Source organism: Platichthys flesus, chromosome 9 (genome assembly GCF_949316205.1).
Source record: "Platichthys flesus chromosome 9, fPlaFle2.1, whole genome shotgun sequence".
In the NCBI taxonomy this organism is placed as follows: domain Eukaryota; kingdom Metazoa; phylum Chordata; class Actinopteri; order Pleuronectiformes; family Pleuronectidae; genus Platichthys; species Platichthys flesus.
The window spans coordinates 26113772-26122160 of NC_084953.1; positions in this window are offsets into that span (position 1 = coordinate 26113772).

Here is an 8389-nt window from a genome sequence, read left to right on the forward strand (position 1 = left end):
TTTACTTACTTTGGCAAGTCCTTTACACGTTTACCCCTCCTGTCCATACATACAACAGGCGTATATTGCCTCTGGTCTAGCTGTCTATTTTTTCTGTCTCTCTCAGTCAGTCATTTCCCTCTCTGTCTCAGTCAGCAAGCTGACCTTGACTCTTTTTTTCTCTCCTCCTCTCTCATTTCCACAGACACACTTTTTCATTAACACTAGTTCCTTCAGACAGAACTCCTTATATAATACTAGGGCTACGTTGTAGCACAAACGTAATCCTACATGCGATTTCAAGTATGTTGCGGTCGGTGAAGAGAAATTGTTCGATGACCAAGAGCTTTTCTGCGTTAGATGCATGCCGGCATTGTCTTTGATCTCATGTTCTCTGTATCTCTTTCATTGTGATATGGAATCCTGATGGTCGTAAAGGGATAATGCAACATATTGTGATGTCAGCGATCGATGACCAAGCGATCGTCTCCGCATTGCATGCGTTTGCATACTGCGGCAAGGATAAACGCTTCACTTCCTGTAGCCAGCAGGTGGCGCTATGATTTTCAGTCATGGTGTCTTTGTAGATGACATCAGGTCGAGACTTTTGTCTTACATGTCTAGTTTGGACTCGATTGGACCAAATATATCCAAGACACAGAAGCTTATGTTTTGGTGGCGTGTAATCAAACTTTGACGCCACGCCACGGTCACACGGTGTGACGAAAAATCAATTTTTGAATAAGAAACTCTATCTTGTTGTGATGACACTCAACAAAATTTTACGTTGATCCGATGAAAGCTCTACGCCAAGTGCGTCAAATAAAAAATATGGAATATGGGCAAAATGGCCATTAAATCCAAAATGGCGGGCTTCCTGTTTGTTCTAGCAAATATCTATCCAAGAGACTTATTTCTTTGTCATGAAAAGACACATGTCCCTATTGATTTTTGTTGATGTTAGACCAATCGCAGTGCCGGGGCTGCCCTTTAGGGGGCGCTTGTCAGTGATTTTGCCACGCCCATTCCTAAAAAACATCTGAATGTCTGCAAGGGAAGCTGTTGCTACATACAAGTAGTTTGAGGGAGATGGACCAATGAACACGGAAGTTACAGTGATTTCGTGTGTCATGGCGTGTTGATGAGCATTAGTAATGTCAAATAATGTCAGGCCAAATGAGACCCATTTGACCTGGTTTTGCTAAGTGGATAAGGAGCAATATATCCAAGTGTAAGACGTACCAAAAACAAGACATTTCCTGCAGCTACCAGGGGGTGCTGTGATTTTAAGTCACGATTTCTGTGTACAGGTCTAGTTTGGAGTTGATTGGACCAAATATGTCTGAGATACAGAAGCTTGTGTTTCATGGCGTTTCATCAAACTTTGACGCCAAGCCACGCCACGGTCAGACGGTATGACAAAAGTAGATTTTCCATTTCCAAATTTTCATCACTTTCTAATTTATTGAAAACTTTACAAACTTTTTGAGCACGTTGAAGCCCTCAAAAAGCCCATTCACTACGCTCAGAATAATCCTTACAATTTCAATAAGGCCTCCCACCGGAGGTGCTCTGGCCCTAATAATCAGAATTAATTTATAATTATTATATTAGTAATTTCCTCTTCCAAAGTCTTTATTCGTAACAGCCTTCCTTTATTTGTGCCCAATTGAAACAATGATGTGTCTGGCTAGTAAAGCTCCTGACTCTTAAGACAGGCCAACTTCTACCTCCAGAATCACAAAAATATTTTTATGATCTCAACGTCTTAAATTTAGGACCGATTTATGCAACGGTGGTTCTGACTAGTCAAGCACCTCACTTCAGTGTAGGCTACTCCACACACTCCAGAATTCCACACTATACAACTTAGTTTGCAGAGATGCAACATTTGCTCAAGTCGTCTTTCTTCTTTTAGGCCCGATCACCGATGTCTATTCTCAAATCTGAATTAGTTTTTTAGGATTTGTGCGTCACAGACTTATCTGTTGCGCCAAGACTCTGCACTGTATAGACTTATTGCCTTTATAAACAACCTTTGTTGATTAACGTTGTATTGCCGTTCCTTTCATCGCTTCCAAAAACATTACACATATTATTTTACCTTCTTTCTCCTGCCCACACACTCAGAATCCAGACCTTGAGGTCCTCCTCAGGAATAAGTCGGTAAAAACTTCTCTCAGGATCACGTCGGGGTCAACAAATTGTCAGGCGTGTTGGTTTATCCTTAATAAGAGATGAGCCGGACTGGTCCAATTCAAGTATTTATTGAGACACAATGAAAGTTGAACACATAGCTATGGACAATTATCACAGCCTAGGCTAAATCTGTTAGCAATAGGTAGTCAATAATGGCCCTGAACAGAAGGGGTTTGATATAATTATAACAAAAGATTTAATGTGATTGGTTTAAAATATTGGAGGAGAATCACTTTGGTTCTCCCTTATTGGTCCACAGCTGTAGTCCCACACCTCTTGTCACGGAATTCAGGAAGTGACAAGAAGCCGTTATCCGTAACGCTACTACCCTACGCTGCCAGTTGCTAGACATCCCTCCCTCTCCTGATAGCCCGATGTTGTTTCATAAACTAGCCTTGAGTAGAAAATATTATGTTTTGTGCTCCCTCAGCTGCAATGACTGTTCCACAACAAAGTCACTCTGAACCTGGGACATCTGCTCGAAACTCTATGTTATGTCAAATGAGTCTGAGGGAATTACGTCTTAATATGTAATAGTTAGAAATTAGATCAGGTTTAAAGTACAGTATATTGAATGTCACAAATGCGCAGTCAAAAAAACAGGCAGCAGCTCTTAGCAGACCTTTTATCGAAGGAAGGTGACTAAACCCCCATGTGACACACACATTCTAATGTCAAGATTAAACATTAGGAATCCAAAGGTTATTATTTAAATCATTTTTGTGAAGGCCCTTTATCTGGCTCAAACTGTGCATGCCCCCCCCCCCCTCCTATTTTTATTGCAAAGAGTACAGTCAGACCCACACACCAGCTAAAATTTAGAATCCTAACAAAACCTTAAATGAGTCATTTCTCATGTGGATGTAGAGCAAATGCCCATTACGTATCATTACATACATTAGTTAAGGTTAGGCAAATAGTAGTTATAGTTAAATTATAGTTTAAAGCCTCCAGGAAATAAGAGAGACTGAATGTGTGTCTCTCAGTTTCTCTCTTTTGTCATTAGTTAGATGTCTTGAAATAAGTAGTAATATGCCACTCAAGTAAAAATTGCACTGTTGCAATGGTTCTGAAAGGTGTATAGTTCGTATGGGTCAGATGAATTACATAGCTCTGTCTGCTTCACTGAACTCGTGAACATTTGATTATCTACGTGGCTGTGGAGTTCAAATATTGCATGAGTGTCCCAGAAGCAGGAGTAAGTAGGCTGACATGTGGTTTTAATCACATACGAATACCTTTTGTTTCAGTGGCATAGGGACATCACACCTACAGGTGAAGTAACACACGCTCCCCTTCCATCCAGACAGAGTTGCAGTTAGACACAGCAGACAGGAGTAAGAATAAACCAATAATAATGATGATGGTTATGGTAGCCAAATAAAAGAGTGTCCTGACCATTGTTTGATGTTTGTGCTAAAGCATCAAACAGAGCTGGTGATGAGTGGGTTAATATAAGACACAGGCTTTCATCCTCTGTAGTTCAGAGGGACCCCCCCCCCCCTCCCATCCCCCGTAGAGAACACTACCTTATTACAAGCACTATCAAGGCAGTCTGTGTGCTTGTGTGTGTACATACATGATGGTCTTTGGTGTATATGTGTCAACACTGGGGATCCTGTGTGTGTAAGTAATTACCCCCACCAATAAAACAGGTAGTCAAAAGGCCTCATGAAAGGAGAGGGGCAGCCTAATGCAGTGGTGTGAGGAACACCCACCACTTTAAACAGACTGCTCTTGGTCCCTGAGCACTGTGTGTGCAGCGTGACATGTCCAGCTACTTCAGTTTCTTGACGTCTGTCTACTTTCTGATGAGTGCTGACTTTGAAAAGCAGTTTATTGTATGCCACTCAAACATATATATATAATTTAATAAGTGCTCTCCTTTTTAATAATCTTCTTAGATTGCTCCTTAGATTGCATACTATTTGATTAGAAAACAGAAGAACATATATTCTAAACAAATTACAATAATAATAGAGATGAAGAAAAAATTTCACTAAAGCAGGAAATATTCTTGCTGTTAATTACGCTTACGTGTGCGCATGATGGCTGCCTCGCATATCCTCATCATTTGGAGAGTTGGTTGTGTACATTTTCAGAAATTAATGCTACACATACGCCAGATGCAATATGCACTTGACCAATAGGGGCAGTGTAGCGGTAGTGTTGTGGTGTAGTGACCCACGACCTTACTATCAACTTTGACTACACCGTGAGACCCATCCAGTCATCTAGGAACCTGGTTGTGACACTCGACAGCCAACTCTCCCTTACTGCCAACATTACTGTAACAACACGTTCCTGTAGATTCATGCTGTACAACATCAGGAGAATACGGCCCCTTCTCACTCAGAAAGCAGTGCAGGTTCTGGTCCAGGCCCTGGTCATCTCATGCCTAGACTACTGTAGCTCCTTCCTGGCAGGTCTACCTGTTAGTTGCTGTGAACGGATCAGGTCCAGTCTACATCCAGGACATGGTCAAACGTTACACCCCGGTTCGTTCACTCCGCTCTGCTTTGGCCAATCGGCCCGTCCTCAGTCACTGTGAGCTAAACACTCATCAAAATCACGACGTCAATGCTCCCCATTAACATCCGACCATCAGAAAATTTACAAATCTTCTGCCGCAAACTAAAAACACACCTCTTCCGACTATCCCTTGTTTAAAAAAAATACTAAAAAATGTTTAAACTAACAATTTAGTAGCACTTAAATAGCACTTACTTATAGCACTTTGTTGTTTTGCTTTATTAGTGAAGAAAATTTTACTTTCTTTTTTCTTGTTGTTCTGGGTTTTTACCCTCAGGGCTGAATGCACTTATTGTAAGTCGCTTTGGATGAAATCGCAGCTAAATGAAATGTAATGTAATCTAATGGTATGTAATATAGCGGGCTAATCCGGCAGAGAAAATCATCATTCGTCCTGGTGAACATTCGAAAACACTGGTTGTGTTTGTCATCATCAATTTCTCACATTGGCGAGAGAAACAAACTTCCCATTGTCAAGTCCTTCTTGATTTGAGGACCTCACAGAAGATCTATGAAGTGCCGGTGTGTCTTTTTCTGCTGTGATCTCAGAATGAACAATACAGTAACCTCCTATAGTTACTGTCTCGATTTTTGCTTACATCATGCAAATTCTGAAATGTTATAGGCTTATTTCTACGGTGAGTCCACTAGTGGTATCCTTCGGTAACATGTGTAGTACATCGGCAAGTATATTAACAACTACGTTTACGACGCAGCCGGTTGTTCACCCAAACCAGTGTTTAAAAAGCAAATATATCTCCAGCCTAAGAATGCATGTAAAAACATTTAAAATGATCAAACACATGAAGAAATGATAGAAAAAACATTTAAAACACAACAAAATGGCAGTCGGTAGAGTGCATACCTTCGCCAAGACCCACCTTTATGTAGCCAATAGGGATGAGCGAGTACAGCATTATCTGTATCTGTATCTGTTAACCATATGAATTATCTGTATCCGTATCCGTACTCGGAGTGGGCGGGGGCTAACCCGGAAGTGGGTGTGATTTAACCCGGGAGTGTGTGTGTGTGTGTGTGTGTGTGTGTGTGTGTGTGTGTGTGTGTTTGAGTGAGTAAGAGAGAGACATAGAGAGAGAGGGGGAGTGTGTGTGTGTGTGTGTGTAGCTTAATTTGTAATATTTTTTATACCATTACTACCTAGAATGTGTCAGACACTCAGTGCGTGAAGTAAAATATAACTGGTTAGAGCCAACTGAAGGTTTAAAAAAAAAAAAAAAAACTCCAACGACTGGCAGAGAGAGGGAGAGAGAGAGAGAGAGAGAGAGAGAGAGAGAGAGTGAGAGAGCGTAGCCAGACGCTAGAGCAGTGATTCTCAAATGGGGGTATGCGTACCCCTGGGGGTACTTGAAGGTACTCCAAGGGGTACTTGAGATTTTTTTTAAATATATTTAAAATTAGCATCCATTCAAAAATCCTTGAAAAATTCTTATTTAACAAATATTCAATAAAATATAAGTGTAAGTTCATGAACTAAATTTTATATTCAGTAGGCTTTTCAATTTAATTATCCTAAAAAAACAGAGTCTCCCCCATACCGATGGTTTGACCCAACCTGGCACACGCCACCTGTCATCACCTGTCATCACCTGCCTTGAAGACTTCAACAATGGAGTAGAGTTGAAGTGCAGCAGCAATGCTGCTGAAACACAGAGGGACAAGTACCAAAGATGGCGAAACCAGAGCAGAGAGCCTTCCCTAAACAACACCGCGAGAGCTAGTGCCTCTTCGGAGGGGCGCTAAAATGGAAAAGTTTTCCGTTGTGAAGTTAATGATTCATAACAATAAGTCCGCGTCTCTACCGGTACCCTTTCAAAATAAAAGCATGTAATACAAAAGCGGAAATGAAATTGTATGACCCTAAAGCGAGCAAATATTTCACAATAAAATAACAGAAAGACACTTCAATAATATTAACAATAACATAGATTGGGTTATTTACAATCTATGTTATTGTAAATAACATAGAGTATACGTACTCCGGGTAGGAAATGAGTCCTTAGCCCAAGTGAAGGAGTTCAAGTACCTCGGGGTCTTGTTCGCGAGTGAGGGTACTATGGAGCGTGAGATTGGCCGGAGAATCAGAACAGCGGGGGCTGTATTGCGTTCGCTTTACCGCACCGTTGTAACGAAAAGAGAGCTGAGCTGCAAGGCAAAGCTCTCGATCTACCGGTCGATCTTCGTTCCTATCCTCACCTATGGTCATGAGGGCTGGGTGATGACTGAAAGGACGAGATCGCGGGTACAAGCGGCCGAGATGAGTTTTCTCAGAAGGGTGGCTGGCGTCTCCCTTAGGGATAGGGTGAGAAGCTCAGTCATCCGTGAGGAACTCGGATTAGAGCCGCTGCTCCTTTACTTAGAAAGGAGTCAGCTGAGGTGGTTCGGGCATCTGGTAAGGATGCCCACTGGGCGCCTCCCTTGGGAGGTTTTCCAGGCACGTCCAGTGGGGAGGAGACCTCGGGGAAGACCCAGGACTAGGTGGAGAGATTATATCTCAACACTGGCCTGGGAACGCCTCGGGATCCCCCCGTCAGAGCTGGTCAATGTGGCCCGGGAAAGGGAAGTCTGGGGCCCACTGCTTGAGCTGCTCCCCCCGCTACCCGACCCCGGATAAGCGGATGACGATGAGTGAGTGAGGGTTATATACACTTTATGTTTTTTCTGTGGGGAGAGATTTGCCAGCAGTGGCATTAAGCCACCACATCTTCAGCGGTATCTCCAGACAAAACATGAAAGTCATGCTGCTAAGCCACCTGAGTTTTTTAAGAGGAAAGTTTCTGAATTCAGGTCATCTCAAGACACGATGCGAAAGCCTCCCCAAAGCAAACGGAAACAAGCTACCTGTCAGTATTCTTTTCGAACCTTAAAGAAGATATTTTAAGATGATGAATATTAAAAAAATATGTTTTGAGCTAATCTTTTATTTAAAACTAAGTTAATGATTTATTTTTTGGGAAGAAGTGTTTAGCTATAATTAAGTTCATGAGTTCAGTTTGAGAACATATCTTTATTATGATCCCAAAAGAGGTCACTTTAAGTTGATAATTATTTTGAGGTGAACAAATCTTTATTTATATTGAGATAATAATAAAAGTCTTGAGTTATTTTATATCTTTGTATTTCGAAATAGTTCAAGAGAGACCACTACAAATGAGCAATGTTATGGACATTGATGGAGTTTTTAATTTAAATGTGTCTAGTTACAAGGCTTAATAACTCACATTACATCTTTCTTTCAACCAAAAATGCTTTGCGCTGGTTAGGGGGTACTCGGCAGAATTTTTTCTTCGAAGGGGGTACTTCACTGAAAAAAGGTTGAGAACCACTGCGCTAGAGAGTAGTCAGACACTTAATGCGTGAAGTAAAAAAAAAAAACTGTTTAAAAAAAACCCACGTCTGAACGAACCCACGTTTAACAGAACTCTACTGGTTAATAAGTAAGTACAAACTGAAATAAAAACAAACTTTAAGCTGAAGAAACCCTAAACGTTAACCGAAAAGACCCGCGAACCTGAGTGACTGAGAGAGACAGAGAGCTGTTCTGTGAGTGAGTGAGCAGAGCGGTGTGTGAAGGGGAGGAGCGCTGTGACGCTGTGTGAGGATTTTCATTCAGTCCGAGCACAGATAATGACTCGTATTACTCGTATAATACTCGTGCTCG